The sequence below is a fragment of the Pinus tabuliformis genome, chromosome 2_2, assembly GCF_031772625.1.
Source record: "Pinus tabuliformis cultivar Carrire ecotype Pingquan chromosome 2_2, CPIR1, whole genome shotgun sequence".
NCBI lineage: Eukaryota > Viridiplantae > Streptophyta > Pinopsida > Pinales > Pinaceae > Pinus > Pinus tabuliformis.
This window is the reverse complement of record NC_142300.1, coordinates 881,754,295-881,774,345: the sequence shown is the minus strand read 5'-3', so window position 1 is coordinate 881,774,345 and position 20,051 is coordinate 881,754,295. Positions and strand designations below refer to the sequence as shown.

Below are 20,051 nucleotides of genomic sequence, written 5' to 3'. Positions count from 1 at the left end.
TTAAGTAATGCATTACTCAATAACTTACATATCCATCATCTCATAATACAAAATTCAACTCTAGTGCATTTCCCTTAAATTGACATGTATTTTAAGAAGGAAAATTTAAACAAGTTTTTGTATTTCTCCTACAACAATCCTTTTGAAATTTTTTCACCTCAAAGGGTTTTAAATTTCCAATTGCACAAAAAAATATATAGGCAAATGTACAACTTTTATACAACCCTATAACTTGTGATATATCATGTAGATAAACAAATTGAAATATCAATGAACCTTGTAGATTCACAAAGAATTTTGTTTTACATCCAAACATTCAATTGTGTGCATGCTTGTACATAAAATCAATGCATATGAAACTCACCATGTTTCCCAAGTACATCAACTATGAAAATCATAATGCAATGATCTTTCATAATCCAACACACACACACACACAAACATATATATATATATATATATATATATATATATATATATATATATATATATATATACACACATATACGTATACGTATACATATACATATACGTATACATATACGTATACGTATACATATACATATACGTATACATATACGTATACGTATACATATACATATACATATACATATAACTCAACTATACAAGCAAACCCACATAAATATTTTTTTATCGTATGTGTGACCACTTGCAACCCATCGTATGATAATTAATTGTGAATGCTTTTTACTTCTTTATATTAGGAGATTTACGTAGATTATTATATTGTTCTTCTTCATCAAACAACTACCAATGCATAAACAATAAAGAGACAAGAGACACAGAATATAGGCAATCAAGACCCGTGACCTATTTACCTCTCCAAGACCAAGTCACAAGACTCCCTTGTTTAACTTCTTCTTCCTTGAGATAATGATAGTCAAACTTCTTCCTCCTCCCACTTCCCTCACCTAGACTTCATATTTCACTCCTTAGCTCAGATATGCACTTTTCGGCCCTTCTTTAGAAACCCTAGGTTCGTTCCTTGAGAAACTTTGACCTTCAACCTTCTTCGCTTGATGGAAACTATCCTTCCTCAACTTAGCTTGAGGATTCACTTGATTCCTTGCCAATTTTGCCTTCTTAAGATGACTATAGTACTTTGGCCCTTTCTGCAATAGACAATACTATAATCTCACACATGTTAAAGGGTTTAGCCCTAAAACAAATCCAAATGAACTTGGTTATCTTCCTCCTTCGCTTGATAATAAGACTTCTCCTTTTGTGATCTTCACACTTTTTCTCACTCACATTGCCTTGACCAAAATTTAATACAAATGAAAACCAAGCTACCTATATATAGTGTTTTGTCCATCAAATAAGCCGACTTGTCTTCGAAGGAGCATCCTTTTTATTCTTTTGAAGCCCGAAATGAGGAGAATATTGTGACAAGTTCTTGAAGGGTTTATGACATAATCAAATTTTCTTTTACGATGTGTAACATACCCAAATGGGTCTTCAATACTTACATTGACTCATTAGACTTTATAACTTGATGACCAAATGTAATAGCTCTCAATGGAAGCTTTTACTAAAAATAAAATTCCTTGATCATGAAATCCATGATTCAAGCATTACAAAAATAATTTTATTTTTCTTCTTTTCATCAGTTTACATAAAATCATAATTACACATGTCATTATGAAGACTGAACCTAGTTACAATTTTCAACACTAGTAGGCACAATTATGGCCCTAGGGGCCAAATGCACTCATGAGACAATGCTTTGTTAAACATACTATGTTTGATTTTAACTACATCATCAAAATTTCATTTCAAACATTGACATAATATGTAGTAGTGCTTTAGTGTCTCACAACTTGGGTAGTACAACTTCAAAGCCTTATGAGGCAAGAAGTTTTAGCATGGTTTCAAAGTGCTAAACAATGAAATTTTATATACATTACATGGAGAATTCAACTACCTCTAAAATAAAGCTCTACAAATTAGTGTTAATTCATGCTTTTAAAAAGTAACAATACATATGAAAATTTTGTAACTATGATGCTCTAGAAAATTTAGTGAGTGAAGTGAATTGTTATTCCTAAAAGGGGTGATCTAAAGTTTTATAAAATGTTATTTATAAGGGCTGGTATCAATCTCTACCAAGTTACTATTTTTAGTTGATCTATTTTGGTTCAAATGCTTGTAAAAGTAGTAAAGTTATTTAATCTTAATCAATTTAACCTATTGCAAAGAACTTCCAACTTCACCCATTAAAAGTACAAATACCCTCTATTAAGTATTTTTCTCCGTAACTCATTAAAAATACAAATAAATTTTATTAAGTATTTTTCTCCATAAAAAAATGAAATAAAAATAAAAATTGAAACTCAATAATCATATAACATATAAAAGAACAAAAATTCAATAACCATATACCATGAAAATTTTTTTTGTTAATGATTAAAAATACTAAATTTGTTATTTAGAAATAACAATAACCAAAAAAATCTATAAAGAATTTACTGTGGCTGCTCTAACTGAAACTAATTTACTGAAAAATCTATAACTAATTTACTGTGGCTATTGTAACTGAAACTAATTTACTGTGGATGCTATTGATAGTTTACATTTGGAGTGATATTAATGAACATATTTGGGTCTTGAGGTTGCATGTCATAAGCATAACCAAGTTTATTTGGTTGTGTGGCATAACTATAATCAACATTAGATCCTTGGATACCACCATAATAAATTCCACTCAATGGATTTCAATTTGTTTGTTGAGGCTGTGTGACATAACCATAACCAACATTGTATCCTTGTCCATCACCATAATATGCCCCATTCCATTGATTTTGATTTGGTCGCTGTGTTTGAAAAGACCATGCACGTTGCACTTGTTTATTTCTTCCCCAAGAAAGCCGAATTGGTCTCTGACCAAGGACTGTACTATGTAACATTTTCAATGCTAACTCTGCAGATGCTCTGTTGCTAAACTGGACAAATCCACACCACTTGCTGAAAGGTATCTTTGCATACACAAGCTCACCATACTGGCCAAATATCTCCATCAGCATTTCCACTGTCGCATTAGGATCCAAGCCACCAACAAACAGACTAGTATTGTTTGGATCATTCTCTGGGTCCAACTCGACCACTTGAGGAGGATAGGGTTGTTGATAAATAGTAGTCTGATTTGTTATGGCAGGAACTATTCTCATAGGTCTGGAGGAACAAAATATTCCATTCATTTATGTTATATCCCTAGCTTGCTCATTCCCATCCCCAAATGTTACAAACCCATATCCTTTTGAACAGCCTGTAACCCTATCAGTAATGACCTTTGCTCCTTTTAAAGTGGGTATCTAGCTCTGAAGGTCTCTTGTAGCAGCTCATCTATGTCATCAGATTCCAAATCTCCCACAAATATAGTAAAATCTTCAGAACGATTTTCTCCACCAGTGTTCGTTGCCCAATTTAGCCTGTAAAATTGTTCAGCCCCAGGCATCTGTACACCATTGTAATTTTAGAGAACCATATGGGTTGCTGCATTGCTTGCAAAATCCAAGAATCCATAACCCTCTGAAAGTCCAGTCTGCTTATTGCGAATGATCTTAAGGGAAAGAAGGTTTTGGCTAGAAGCAAAACATTGGTGCAGATAATTCTCATCCATCCAATGCTGCAAACCTCTAATCCAGAGGGTCCTAATCTCATCGGCGGAGTTCACTTGTTGCTGGGATTGCTGCACCATAACTTGAGGTTGGGGTTGAGTTTGGGGTTGGGGTTGCTGGGGCCAAAACCTAGCTTCGGGAGGCACAGGCATCATCAATTGTTCTTGATGTTGTTGTTGTTGGGAATCAATCGGGGGTTCTGCCGTGGGATCTGGCTGCATCATTCTGAAATATTTAAAAAAATGCAAGAAAAACTCCGCGAGACAGCGCACTACAGGAAATCTACGTCAACTCGAAGGGCACTAAAAAATTCTATGAAGGCTGGGCAGGTTGTGATCTAGACTTCAGAGAGCTATATATTCTCTCCACTTATATAGACAAAAGAAATGATAGAAACTAAAACTTTATGTTGGTAATCGAAGATGTGTAGCTTCTATATATATTCACTTTACTGGTCCGTGCCGACTTTTACTAGTCCGTGCCAGTTGGTGTTCCTCAAAATGTGGAAGCTTCATTTTGTTGGCGTTTGTTGAAGTTAAATGTGTTGGAAATACTAAGAGGGGGGGGGGGGGTGAATCAATATTTATTTTTAATTGTTCTAGTTATTACCAAAAGCATATATATATATATATATATATATATATATATATATCTATATATATATATATAATCAACAGTTGGAATTAATGTTTTTATTGAACACAACACAATGCAATGAAATAAATACAATACAAGTATATATATGATTGTGATTAGTTGCCAAGCTCCAACTTGGACTTCTGTGAGGCTCCAACCTCTAGAGAACCAACTCTGTTTTGCAGTGGTTCTGCACTTAGGAGCACCTACCCCTAAGGACTTCAATCTTGTTCAGTTCTAAGGCTCCAACCTCTTGGGCTCAGTTGAAGCCCAAAAAATCGGGTCGACAATAAGGGGGATACCCACCCGGTCCGGACCTTGGTTGGCAACTCCTTATCCGTTTGGTATAGCGGGTCCGACTGGGGATAATGGGACCAGTTTCCCAATCTAAGGGGTGTGTGTGTGTAGAATTGGATGATGCTGATCTAGGAGTACTTAAAGCTAATTTAATTCAAACTTCTAAACTAACTCTATGCTATTGTAATCTAATGAGAAACAACACATCTAATCTACGCTAACCTGGGGTGTATTTCTTCTATTATGCGATCTAAAGAGATTTCGAACAATAACTGGTAATAAAGATCATTCAGCTATCATAAGAATAGAAATCAATTAAGATAAACCACTCTGCATAAAAAGTTAAGCAAAACAGTTGTGAACAACATATCGCATAATAAGTTATTCATATATCAAACACAAATAAATGACTCCACCGTACAGAAGTGCCAAATGGTAACCCACACATTCATGCATTAACATATAAACAACTGAAAACTGTATATCACTTTAAGAATATAAGCATAAATGGTCAAGAGATAAAAGTACTATTTATGACTGGTTCCACTCATAAGCTTCAAGCAACAACGATTTATCTCTACTTGTTCTAACATCTACTAAGAGTACAAAAGTGAAACATCAGTAGCAGATATCAAACGCAAACATTGATAAATCTCGATCCAACCATTCATCAAAAACCCCCTCCGACGGTGCAAAAGTGCATGTTCTAAGGACAAGTTTTTTGACAAATTTCTGGACCCTTCTCTAAATGCCTGAGAAGGGTTTAAATACTGCTAACTAATTAATATTAATTACATAAATTTAGGACACGGTTTTAAATGACCGCCCTTCTACTAAAGCAAAATTATTTCTAAAAATTGAATCTAATTCCTAACCGTTTCTGTATTTGCTCCTTAGTGCTGTAAGCATGCAACATTCTCCGGGGAAGAGTCGGCTGGTAGTCTTCTCTTTTCGTTTGAGCTACGAAAATAGAAATAACAAGCGCTGGCACCACTTTCTGGTAAACTAGAAGATATTTTCGAAAATCTTCCTCTAGCTTGGTGTATTCACTGTGTGTATACTTGGTAATAACCCAAATTTTTCTCAAACTGATTCTGCTTTTGCTATTTCGGTTTCTGGCCTTGCGAATGACTGAATAAGTTAGGGACTTTTCTCCCTGAACAATTTTCTGCATTGAAAACTGCCTCCGTTCTTTGTTCCGGGAGTTTCTGGTGCATTTTCCCTCTTTAGCGCCTTTTTCTTTTTGCTTTACCGGGCGTAAGCTTCAGGATCTTTTGCAAACATGCTGCTTTTGTGCGCCTTTGATTCTGAGTTTTGGATGGCCTATTGACATCAGTATCTGTTGATTGATACTCTGGAATTTGTGGTCCTATTGCATGCGGCATCCGTTTGTGAAGGCATCTCTTCTTTGTTCTCCGAGCATTGACGCTTTCCCCTTCTCCTTAGATGTTTCCTGCACATTGCTTTATGTTATTTGTTGTCTTACAGTTTACGCAAAGGAAAAGAGTAATGATGAAAAGATTGACATGAAAGCTTTAAGCTCTAATGAATGCATAATCATGACACCCATAATGAACTGACTCTTCGAAAAACACAACACAATCCTTCTTGGATACTTTGGCGTACAATCATTAATTTCTTTTAAGGCGCGCGCCCAATTTTGGTCTACAAACATCTTTCCTTGAATACTGTGCCAAGGAAATTTTGCGATGGGTGATTTCTGTGACTCGCATCGCAGTATCAAGGATCGCGTCGTCAAGATGTGTCATCGCAGGAATTGATGATCGCATTCATCGCAGATCGCAGATCACAACATTGCAGATCGCACTTAGTCATCCAATCATTGTGTGTTGCTTATGCGATGTTGCGATATGCGACGTCGCATATCGGCCGTCGGAGATTCCTTAAGTTTTTCATTTAAGAGTGCTTCATAATATATGTGATGCGATGAATTTTGCGTCGCTTCTTCGCATCTTATTATGCACATAGGAAAATGTTTCACTCTCTTCTCGCGATGCGATACAGCTTTAGGGAGTTAAAATACAAAAATTTTGATAAAATGTTTTTTGGATTTTTATTAAGGGTCCCCATTTGCTTGGTGTTATCGCTAATACCAAACAAAGATGGGGGTTGTTGGTGGCCACAACAATGGTGATTCATTGTGAAGAACTAGTTATCTCTGCTTTTCTATTGAATTTTAACTTCCAAAGCAGAAAAATTTTCATACGTCTAAATTTTGTTATGGACAAATAGAGTACATTACGCCTTATACTATCAATGATATTTTGTCTCAACCTTTTCATATTCCAATTTTTTGTTTCCTCAGGCTTAGTCCTTGTATTCACATCAGACATTACTTGGTCTTTTAAAGAAAAAATAAGGTCTTCTCTGCGTGCTGACTTTTAAAATATGCTCATTTGTCGTAGGTAGAGCCTCTGCTGCCCGCAAGCATCCATAGCCTCGACAGGGTTACCTGTTACCCAGCAATGATCCTTTATCCTGCTTAAGGCTATTTACAACTTTTCAGAGAAAAACCCCTTATTCTCTAAAGAACAATGTCTTGGTTTGGGGGCCAAATTATGACACAGTCATTCACTTGATTTACACTTTTGTTGAACAAGCTGGCTCGTGATGAGACCCCTTGTATTTTGATTGCAACAATCTTGAGTCGTTGCCCTGTTTTGGTGGACAGTATTGGCAAAGTCAGCAAGTTATAATATCTGTGATTGTGATAAGCCAGTTCGTGATGAGACCTCTTATTCTTTGAGATACAGTGTTTTCTCGGATTGTTCCTTTGAATGTTGTGATTTCCTTTAGCAGGGAGGAAGTCATTGTTTTTCCTTAAGAAAGCTCTGGACGACAATAATAGAGTTTGAAAACAGCAGTTTTACATAGAATATTTATTTTATTATTGATACCTTTCATTGTGCTGATATAAAACAATTATTTACCAAAGGTTGCTTTCATCAAATTGTTTGAAGTTGAAACTAGTATCATATCTAGGCTAAAGTTAACTCTACCTGTCAATAATAAAGATCAGATTTTTCGAAAAAAATTTGCTACTTATACAAGTGAAAAAGCTCAAAATCTGATAGAGAATTTGTGTCTTTTTCATGAACCCCTTTAGTAACCATCTACAACTGGTTTTATTTATAAGAAAGGGAAAAACAAATAAAAACTAAAACTATCCTACAAAATAGAAGAGTGATCTTCTATGGAAAATATATTTTAAGGATCTGTCCATTAATAGGCAAAGAATCCCTTCGACCTGCTAAATCTTGCAACACAAACGTTGATGGGCTTATGACTTCTATAATCTGAAAAGGACCAAGCCACATCTTTTGAAATTTTGTATGTTTGCCCTTTTCTTCATGAACCTTATCCCATTTCAAAACTAAATCTCCTATCTGAAAATTCTTTCTGGTCATTATGCTTGAGTCAAAAGAGGATTTTATCAGTGCTTGGTGATGAGCATGGGTTTTCTTAGCTTGTTCTCGTTGTTCTTCTAATTTAATTATTTCCATTTGTCTTAGTTGTATGGAGGAAGTAGATACCTCATCGATGTGTTGTACTAAAGACAAAGAGGGGATGACTAAGTGAGTTGGAAGAACCACTTCTTTCCCATAAACTAAATTAAAGGGAGAAGTGCCGATTGAAGCTTTCTTAGTTATTCTATCAGCCCATAAAGCATTTATCAACGCTTTGTGCCAATTCTTTTGGTTCTGGTCAACTGTTCTTTTAATAATCCTGATCAGGTTTTTATTTGTCGATTCAGCCAATCCATTACCTTGCGGATAGTAGTTGGCCGAATATTTCAGCTTGAACCCTCTTTTAAGTGCAAACTCAGGCATTGTATTTCCAGAAAAGTACGAGGCATTATCAAACATTAAAGCCGTTGGCAATCCAAACCTAGTGATTATAAATTGATCTATGAATTCAACAATGTTTTCAGAATTAGCTGTCTTGAGAGGAACTGCTTCTACCCATTTAGTAAAATAATCTGTTGTTGTGAGGATGTACCTATGCTGCTTAGAAGAGTGAGGAACGATCTCACCTATTATGTCCAAGCCCCACTAACTGAATGGTTGCTCGATGTTTACCGGCTGTAGTGGCATGGACGGTTTCTTTTGTCTCCCTGCAGCAGTCTGGCAGACTTGGCATTTCCTCACGTAACTGTGTGAGTCTTTGAACAGTGTGGGCCAATAATATCCTGCACATAAGATTTTATGTGTAGTAGCATCTCCAGCATAGTGTCCGCCTGCTGGTCCATCGTGGAGTTCCTGCAAAACCTTTTCGGCTTCAGTTTTCTCAAGACACCTAAGAAGCACAGAATCGTAATTCCTTTTAAACAGAACATCATTTATGAGCTGGTATTGTTTAGCTTTCAGTCTCAGAGCTCTTTTCTTGGTGTGATCCAGGTATGATGGAGCATACCCGTTCTTAAGATAATAAATGGTGTCAGCATATAATGATTCTGCATCATTTAGGCTTACCTCATACATCTGTACCTCTTCAGATGAATTCTCAGGAATTTGCGATGCTCCAGCCAACATTTTGCAGAAGCCTTGACCTCTTACAATGCTTGCTGGTTTGTTCTCAAGATCGTATTCTTGTAAAGCTGTGATCCAATTTTCTCTTTTTTCACCCACATCCTTCTGTATTAGAAGATTTCTTACCGCTGGAAACGGTACTATGACCTTAGTATGGGCTTTAAGTAAGAAAGGTCTGAAATATTTGATCGCTTTGAAAACAGCATATGCCTGTTTCTCCACGTCTGAATAGTTGAGTTCAGCACCTTGTAAATTTGAGCTAAAAAATGCGATTGGAGCTTCCGCTTTCTCTTGATTTGCTTGAGTTAGAATCGCGACATATGATTTCTCTGAGGCAAATGTGTATAAGATAAAAGATTCTGAAAAATTCGGGGTTGCTAAAGATGGAGCGTTGATGAGATCTTGTTTGATCAGGTTGAATGCTTCATGCTCATCTTGACCCCATTTAAAATTTGAATTCTTTTTAATCATGTTTTTCAAAGGAGAAACAATCCGTGAAAAATCTGGGACAAATCTCTTCACAAAATTGATTTGACCAAGGAAAGATTGCATGGCTTTTTTGTTATGAGGTATGGATATTCCAGAAATTTCTTTGATTCTGTCAGGCTCAATGTGAATACCAGATTTTGACACTATGAATCCTAGAAGTTTTCCTTCCCTTAATGCGAAAAAATATTTCTTTGGGTTAAGTGAAATCCCATACCTTAAACATCGTTGAAAGATTTGTTTCAAGTCTTTGAGATGGTCGCTTCGCTTCTTGGAGTACACTGTTATATCATCGAGGTAAATCACTACAGATTTATTGACTAAACCCTTGAATGCGATGTCCATGGCTCTCTGAAATGTAGCGCCGACATTGATCAAACCAAATGGCATCTTCCGATATGCGTATGTGCCCCATTTAGTTCGGAATGTGGTTTTTAACTGATCATCGGGATGTACCAGCACTTGATTTTATCCTGAAAATCCATCCAAAAAAGACATTAATTCTGAGCCTTCTACTGCCTGTAATATCTGCTCCATAGGTGGGAGGGGAAAATTTTCTTTTTGACAGGCTTCGTTGAGATTCCGAAAATCGATACAGATTCTAATATCTCTGTTTTTCTTTCTAACAGGTACCATATTGGAGACCCATTTGGAATGTCTGACAGGGAAAATTATTCTGGCTCTTAATAACTTATTTAGCTCTGTTTTTATCTGATTTTCTAAATTGGGGTGGATTTTTCTAAGTTTCTGTTGGACAGGTTTTTCATTGTCAATCATAGGGATAGTATGTTGAATGATAGAAGTGTCGTATGTCTTCAGCTCATCGTAATTCCAGGCAAAAACATTTTTGTATTGTCTCAAAAGACGGATATATGCTAATTTTTCTTCAGGGGCTAGGCCATGGCCTAGATTAACGTTTTGTGGTTTATCATCGGTTCCTAGGTTTACTAATTCGTAGTTCAGAGTTGAACTGTAGAGCTTAGAATTGGTAGACCTTTTAAACCGATTTTTCAAATCATATAAGTCTTCTAACTTAACCACCGATTTAGGTATAGCATTATCAGTGTTATTTTGTTGTATTTGTCGATCATGATGGTCTTCGTCAATTATTTGATTGGAGTAGGATCCTTCAGAAGTGAGGAAATTTACAATGTCAAGATCGTCATTGAATACTCTCCAGTTTGTAATGTTGTCAGGGATGGACGGTCTAAAGATTAATTCTATTGAGAATCTATCTGGACTAAAATCTTCGGAGGGAATAAGTCTAGAGGCTACGTTAGCTAACAGGTCTGCGCTCGCATTTTGGAGTCTTGGGATTGACGAAATATTGAATGCTATGAAATGTGCAGTCAGATCTTGTACTAAAGATTGATAGTGTTTCAAATGACCTGATAGGCAATGTATGGTGTTACGTACCTGTTTGACGACAATTTCAGAGTCTCCGAAGACTTGAAGGTACTTAACGTTCAACCCAATTGCTTTGTATAGGCCTTGCACCAAGGCCTCGTATTCCGCTGTATTGTTTGTGCAATCGAATTCAAGTTTGCACGTAAGCATGGTCTTATTTCCTTCTGGGCTAATCAGAACGCATCCTGCTCCTGCTCCTTCGTTAGATTTAGAGCCATCAAAATATAATTTCCCAAAAAAAGATGTATTTACAGGTTTATCTAAAAAATTAACACACTTTGAATCATCACTTTGGGAAAAATTTTCGACTTGGGACAAAACTAAATTTTCTAAGTAAGGTGAGGTATGAGCATTGAAATTGCCGAGGAAAGAATCTACCGAGTAATTTCCTATGATACTGCTATTGTATGCTATTGCTTCATTTTCTCCCTCCAATTCTGTTACTATGTACTTCTGGTGTAACTCTCGTTCAACCTTTATTTGATTCGGTTTACCATTGTAGGGTAACCACATGTGCGACCAGTTGGTTGAGAAGTATCCATGGAGTTTTTCGGACCAATCCCTGCTAAGAATCAAGCCATATAATTCTGGGATATCAGCTACTAGAATGTCAATAACCTGACATGCCTTCGGGTTAGACGACAATCTTATGGTCACTTGATTAAGTTCACCAATCACTTCGACTTGAGATCGATCAAGCTGAACTATGCGCACTGCGGATTTTTTTGGTTGAACATTCAACTTGGCACATATTGATCTGGGTAAAATATTTGTTGAAGCACCAGAATCTACCAAACAATTGTGCACATTTTTATTGAAAATTTATGAAGTGAGAAGAAAAGGGGGAATGTGAGACCTTGACCTTCCTCCAATCAAGGCGATGTCATTTGGATCAACCTTATTGATCGTGTTGGTTGGAGGTCTTCCCATGTTGTGGGAAGCTACAGCTGTAGGCAAAGATGTAGTAGGCACGACATGTAATTCTTTCATCATTATCTTCTGTTGATGTTTCAATTTGCTCAATTCATAAAGAGTGATATTAGCCCTAGTCTTTTTCATGTCATCAATAATATTGTACTCCATTTCATCCGACACAATCAGTGTTCTTGATGGAGGTGTTTGGTCTGATTGGACTGGGCTAGATTGAGTCGCTTTAGCGGTTGTTTTCTTTGTTGCGACTTTATCTTTTGCTGCAGGGCTTGCGCCCTTCTGCTTAGGGGTAGTTTGGGGAGGATCAAGTTGATTTTTGCTTCGCGTGCTAACCGGAAATGCTTCTTGACCTTCTTCTTGCGGGAGGATGAAATCCCACATTCCTTGTAGTTCCACAACTTCTTCGTCATCGGTCTGTCCTTCAGTGGTATTCTCTTCTTCTTCCTCTTCTTCGGATTCGACGTTTGAGATAGCGTTGGGTGGTTTCACATCCATTGAAGGACTTCTTTTAAAAGCTCTGTAGGGCTTTCTTTAAGAAGTTTCTGCTACTTGTTTTTTTATGTCAATCATCTCATTGGACATTGTTTTTAACACTTTTTGTAATCCTTCCAAATCGAAAGGGTCTTTCGTTTGTTTCTTCTTGGGGTCTTCTTTGAAGGAGACTTTCTTAGATTTGCGTTCCTCTATCGTAGATCTTTTTTCTCGGGCTACTACTTGTTTCTCTACTGGTATCGCCTCTGTCAAGTTTTCAACTAAGGTTGTCTTATTTGCCCTATCCACGAAGATTGCCAAGTTTGATGGTAAGGTCGTAATATACCATTCACATCTTACTTCTTCGCTGGGTTGGGAAGCAGCGGGAATTTTGTTGAGGATTTTATTTAACCGTAAATTGAAATCTTTGATGGGTTCTCTAGCCTCGGCTTTAAGATTGGATAGGTCATTGATTAATGTCGTCGTTGATCTGTCATCACCAAACTTGGTAAGGAATTGACTTTGAAAAATGTCCCAACTTGTGATAGACCCGGAAGGTAATGAAAAGTACCATGATCCGGTTGTTCCTTGCATTGTATAGGGAAAAAGCTGGACAACAGCATCCTCGTTGGTAACTCCGTTGAGATTGACAGAAAGCATGAAATTATTAATATGCTCTTCAGCTAGCAGTCCTGCTTCTGGATTGAATTTGGGTAGCCATTTCTTAGGATGGGCCGGTATTTGGCTCAGGGGTGGAGGCATTAAAACTACCCCAGGATTGTTCCATGGAGACTGGGCCATCGTTGAGCTGCTAGTAAATGAAAGTACAGAGGATGATTCCTGATGCTGGGAAGATGAGGATATTATGATCTTTGATGATTGAAGAGGAGAGGTTGTGAAAGATGGATGAGTGGTTTGGAATGAAGATGTGGGTGGCTGACTTCGTGGTGAGGGAGTTGAAATGGACGACGTAGATGAAAGAGTCTCACTGTCAGACTTTGGTGGTGTTTCCCTTGCTCTTTTCCTGGTGGGGAGAGGGAATTCAGTTGGTTGGATGCCAAATTTTTCACTCTTTAATCTATTCAGGGGATGAGCAGGATTGTACTGTGAAGTCACGCTGCTTTGAGATTTATCAGACCTCTGTGTAAAAATAGAAAATCCCTGGAGTTTGCGAATTAGAGTTTGAGCTTCAGGGGGTTCAATGGTAAATTGGTCTGAAATATTAGGGTATGTAGCAGCGGTTGATACTCGAGCGACTTCTGACTCTGGATTTAAACGTACTGGGGAAGTCGAGGGAGTTGATGAGGGCGATTTACTCTCAGAATGGTATTTAGATTTTGATTTTGGTGCCATTCATAGTTTGGGCCCTCCTTCTAGCACCAAATATGTTGAAGCCACGAAAATCGGGTCGACAATAAGGGGGATACCCACCCGGTCCGGACCTTGGTTGGTAGCTCCTTATCCGTTTGGTATAGCAGGTCCGACTAGGGATAATGGGACCAGTTTCCCAATCTAAGGGGTGTGTGTGTGTGTAGAATTGGATGATGCTGATCTAGGAGCACTTGCTAATTTAATTCAAACTTCTAAACTAACTCTATGCTATTGTAATCTAATGAGAAACAACACATCTAATCTACGCTAACCCGGGGTGTATTTCTTCTATTATGCGATCTAAAGAGATTTCGAACAATAACTGGTAATAAAGATCATTCAGCTATCATCAGAATAGAAATCAATTAAGATAAACCACTCTGCATAAAAAGTTAAGAAAAACAGTTGTGAACAGCATATCGCATAATAAGTTATTCATATATCAAACACAAATAAATGACTCCACTGTACAAAATTGCCAAATGGTAACCCACACATTCATGCATTAACATATAAATAACTGAAAACTGTATATCACTTTAAGAATATAAGCAGAAATGGTCAAGAGATAAAAGTACCATTTATGACTGGTTCCACTCATAAGCTTCAAGCAACAACGATTTATCTCTACTTGTTCTAACATCTACTAAGACTACAAAATTGCAACATCAGTAGCAGATATCAAACGCAAACATTGATAAATCTCGATCCAACCATTCATCAAAAACCCCCTCCGAGGGTGCAAAAGTGCATGTTCTGAGGACAAGTTTTTTGACAAATTTCTGGACCCTTCTCTAAATGCCTGAGAAGGGTTTAAATACTGCTAACTAATTAACCTTAATTACATAAATTTAGGACACGGTTTTAAAAGACCGCCCTTCTACTAAAGCAAAATTATTTCTAAAAATTGAATCTAATTCCTAACCGTTTCTGTATTTGCTCCTTAGTGCTGTAAGCATGCAACATTCGCCTAGGAAGAGTCGGCTGGTCGTCTTCTCCTTTCGTTTGAGCTACGAAAATAGAAATAACAAGCGCTGGCACCACTTTCTGGTAAACTAGAAGATATTTTCGAAAATATTCCTCTGGCTTGGTGTATTCACTGTGTGTATACTTGGTAATAACCCAAATTTTTCTCAAACTGATTCTGCTTTTGCTATTTTGGTTTTCAGCCTTGCAAATGACTGAATAAGTTAGGGACTTTGCTCTCTGAACAATTTTCTGTATTGAAAACTGCCTCTGTTCTTTGTTCCGGGCTTTTCTGGTGCATTTTCCCTCTTTAGCGCCTTTTTCTTTTTGCTTTACCGGGCGTAAGCTTCAGGATCTTTTGCAAACATGCTGCTTTTGTGCGCCTTTGATTTTGAGTTTTGGATGGCCTATTGACATCAGTATCTATTGAGTGATACTCTGGAATTTGTGGTCCTGTTGCATGCGGCATCCGTTTGTGAAGGCATCTCTTCTCTTTTCTCCGAGCATTGACGCTTTCCCCTTTTCCTTAGATGTTTCCTGCACATTGCTTTATGTTATTTGCTGTCTTACAGTTTACGCAAAGGAAAAGAGTAATGATGAAAAGATTGACATGAAAGCTTTAAGCTCTAATGAATGCATAATCATGACACCCATAATGAACTGACTCTTCGAAAAACACAACGCAATCCTTCTTGGATACTTTGGCGTACAATCATTAATTTCTTTTAAGGCGCGCGCCCAATTTTGGTCTACAGACAGCTTTCCTTGAATACTGTGCCGAGGAAATTTTGCGATGGGTGATTTCTGTGACTCGCATCGCAGTATCAAGGATCGCGTCGTCAAGATGTGTCATCGCAGGAATTGATGATCGCATTCATCGCAGATCGCAACATCGCAGATCGCAACATCGCAGATCGCAAATCGCAGATCGTACTTAGTCATCCAATCATTGTGTGCTGCTTATGCGATGTTGCGATATGCGACGTCACATATAGGCCGTCGGAGATTCCTTAAGTTTTTCATTTAAGAGTGCTTCATAATATATGCGATGCGATGAATTTCCCGTCGCTTCTTCACAACTTATTATGCGCATAGGAAAACGTTTCACTCTCTTCTCGCGATGCGATACAGCTTTAGGGAGTTAAAATACAAAAATTTTGATAAAACGTTTTTTGGATTTTTATTAAGGGTCCCCATTTGCTTGGTGTTATCGCTAATACCAAACAAAGAGGGGGGTTGTTGGTGGTCACAACAGGCTCCAACCCAACCTTGGTATAAACTAGTATGTTGCTAATCTATGTTCAGCTGAGGTTCTCCTTCACTCCTACTCTCCTGCCTCTGTTGCTTCTGCTACCTCTACTACCTCTGCTGCTTCTGCTACCTCACACTCGGGTTCTTCACCACAACAACAACAACCACAGTTCTTTGTTTTTATTGTTTTATACATTCCCATGCCTCTGTCCATTTGTTTCCACTTACACCGCCTCTTAGGCTTCCTCCTCCGTCGCTGCGGCTTCCTCTTCGCTATGCAAGTTTACTGACTTTCTGGGGACACGTAGATTCATTATACAGGTCCAAACAATCCACGGAGAACACATCTTCCTGGTTTACCAATCCACGGAGATTGCATAATTTTGCTCGCCAATAGTGTTAAGTCTATATATGTGGGCTTTTTGTCTGCCGATAGTATAAAATCATGCATTCATGGGTTTTCTGTCCATCGATAGCATAAATATATATAAGTGCGCCTCCGATAGTGTTAAAAACACATATGTATGATATATGCTCCTCCGCCTGTATCTGCATGCATATAATTCTTTTGTGGCCCGATAGCTCCCAATAATATAAATGCATCCATTGCTCCTCTGATGGCTATGTCTACTTCCTTATAGCTCTACTTGTTCCTCTGTTGCTCCGATGGTTGTGTGCTTCCTCTATTAGCTTTATTTGCTTCTGTACTTTGGCATATATATATGACATATACATATGTGGCTCTGTCTACTCCTCTTGGCTCCTCCGATAGCTCTGTTTGCTCCTCGAATATTGCCATAATGACAATCTGTGTCCAACAATCTCCCCCTTTGTTATTGATGGCAATATTCTTCTACTCTCCCCCTTTGACATCAATGGCAAAGGAATGCATACAAACTCCCCCTATCAAACTGTGCCGCTTGTCCTACTACATCTTTATGAATGAACTTGAGTGATGATAAAGAGATAACCCCCATCTTTTGACGCAAATGTTCAAATTCTTCTCAAGGAAGAGGTTTTGTGAAAATATCAGCTATCTTCTCCTTAGTACTGATATAGTCCAGGACGATGTTTTGTTCAGCTACTTTCTCATAGAGGAAATGATACTTGATTGGTATGTGTTTGGTCCTTGAGTGCATCACTGTAATTTTGTTGAGACTGATAGCACTTGTGTTGTCACAATAGATGGTAATTGGTTGATCTATACATATGTTGACATTTTTTGGAGCTTCCTTCATCCATAGTATTTGAGTACAACAGTCTGCTGCAACAATATACTCGGCTTTGGTTGTGGATAATGATATGGATGACTGTTTTTTGTTGAGCTAGTATACTAAACAGTCTCCTAGGAAGAACACATTTCCACTAGTACTTTTCTGATCATCTATACTTCTAGCCCAATCAGCATTGATGTATGTAGTTACAGTCAGTGTTGAGCTCTTTAGGTACGAAAGACCAAAATCAAAAGTTCCTTTTAGATATCTGAGAATTATTTTTACAGCTAATAAATGGGATTGTTTGGGAGCAGATTGAAATCTTCCCACCATTCCTACTACCTGCATTATGTTTGGTCTTATAGCTGTTAAGTATAGAAGGGTTCCAATCATTGACCTGTAATGAGTTGCATCTACTAGAGGGGGTCATCATCTTTGCTCAATTTGTAGTTTGTGGTCATAGGTGTGCTCATGGCTGCACAGTCCTCCATTCCATATTTTTTGAGCATGTCTTTTAGGTATTTAGTTTGAGATATACACAATCCTGCTTTGGTTTGAGATAATTGAAGTCCAAGGAAGTGAGACAACTCTCCTATCATTGACATCTCAAACTCTTTTGACATGTTTTGAGAAAGTTCATGGCTCATTTCATCATTATTACTAGCAAAAATTAGATCATCGACATAAACAAGAGTAACTAGTAACTTACCTTCATCTATCTTTATGGATAGATTACTTCTAGCCACTCCCTTTTTGAAGCCTTGTTGTTGTAGATAGTGATCCAATCTTGCATACCAAGCTCTAGGTGCTTGTTTCAACCCATATAAAGCCTTTTTCAACTTATAGACTAAGTCCTTTCCTACTGTTAGATCAAACCCTTTTGGCTGCTCCATATAGACTTCCTCCTTGAGTTCCCCAATTAGAAATGCTGATTTCATGTCCATTTCATAGATTTTGAATCCTTTTGAGCAAGAAAATGCCAAGAACATCCTGATAGCTTCCATACAGGCTACTAGTGCAAATGTATCTTCAAAGTCAATTCCTTCAATTTGTGAATAGCCTTTGTAGACAAGCCTTGCCTTGTTTCTGATAACCTGTCCTTCCTCATTCATTTATTTTTGAACACCCATTTGGTTGCTATGATATTTTTGTCCTTTGGACGAGGTACCAGCTCTCATGTCTTGTTCTTCTCAATTTGGGACATTTCTTCTTCCATGGCTTTTACCCAATGAGGATCCTTACTTGCTTCTACAAATGTCTCTAGTTCTATCATAGATAGAAGGGCAATGACTTTTCTCTTGGGTGTGATTGTTATCCTTCTTCGGGTCTGCACACCTTCATCTCTGTTGCCAATAATATTCTCTCATAGATGATATCTTTGGACATACTTCCTCTTTGAAGGGGTATGAGGTGTTTCTCTTTCCTCTTCTTCTTCTTCCTCATCTATTTCTTCTTCTTTAGGTTCTTCTTCTTCAATGAGGAAATCATCTTCATGTTCTTCAGTTTCCTTTTATGGAAGGTCTTCATCAACCTTTACATCAATGCTTTCCACTATCTTCTTCAATTGATAATTGTAGTACTTGTAAGCCTTGCTTCGTGTAGAGTATCCAAGAAGTATCTCTTCATCAACCTGTGAATCAAACTTTCCTGGTGAGCCATCATTGATTTTTATGAAGCACTTACTTCCAAAGATCTTGAAGTACTTCATTGAAGCAGGTCTTCCTTTCCATAACTCATAAGAATTTTTTTCACAATTTGGTCTTAATTGAGTTCAATTCAATGTATAGACAGTTGTCCCTACTGCTTCTCTCCAGAATTTAGGTTGTAAGTCTTGCTGCTAATAACATCGTTCTTGCCATTTCTTGGACTGTTTGGTTTCTTCTTTCAACTATCCCATTTTGCTGAGGTGTTCTAGTAGCAGAGAATTCCCTTTTAATTCCATGAATATTATAGAACTCACTAAACTTGTTTGATGTGAATTCTCCCCCTCTAGCTGTTCTGAGGCACTTAATTTTTTAATCTTTTTCATTTTCTACAAGGGTCTTTAGATTCTTAAAACACTCAAAATTTTTAGATTTATACTTTATAAAATATATCCACATCATTCTAGTATAGTCATCAACAAATAACATAAAGTACCTTTCTCCTTGGAGTGCCTGATTTCTAGTTGGCCCACACACATCAGCATGAATGATCTCTAAGGGCTTCGATGTAGAGAGCTCCTTTGTCTTGTGGCTGGTTCTGGTTTGCTTTCCATGTTGACATGGACCACATACTCCTTCATTTGGTTTGAACAGCCTTGGGACGTCTCGTACAGCTTTGATCTTGCTGATATTGATCAGATTTTTGAAGCTTGTATGTCCAAGTCGCCTGTGCCACAACCAAATTTCATCTGTCTGACTCAGGTAGCATTTATTTTCTTGAATCTTGTTCAGAATGTAAATGTTGTCTGGTGTTCTCACCCCTTTTTCCACAAGTTCCCTTGAGGCAGAGTTCCTTATTTCACAGTCTTTGGTGCTGAAGACAACCTTATGTCATTAATCACAGATCTGGTTGGCACTCAGGAGGTTGTGTTTGAGTCCATCAACTAGCAGAGCATCTTGAGCTTTTCCTTTTCCATTGATCAGAGTAACAGTTCCTTTTCCTACAATTCTACCAGATCCACTTCCAAAGGACACATTCCCTTCCTTTTTGTTCAGTGAGACAAACTTTCTTTTGTCTCTTGTCATGTGTCTGAATCACCCACTATCCACAAACCGATGGTTTCCATTATTTTGGGCATATAGAGCCAGGCCGCATTTATCCATGCTGGAGTTCTTACTAGTCTTTCTTCC

General features: G+C 37.6%; 1 pseudogene; it reads right to left on the bottom strand.

Annotated features, from left to right (window-relative positions):
* Nucleotides 1-2,735: 2,735 nt before the first annotated feature.
* On the bottom strand, nucleotides 2,736-3,859 carry LOC149195834 (RNA-binding protein L pseudogene; annotated as a pseudogene).
* Nucleotides 3,860-20,051: the final 16,192 nt, after the last annotated feature.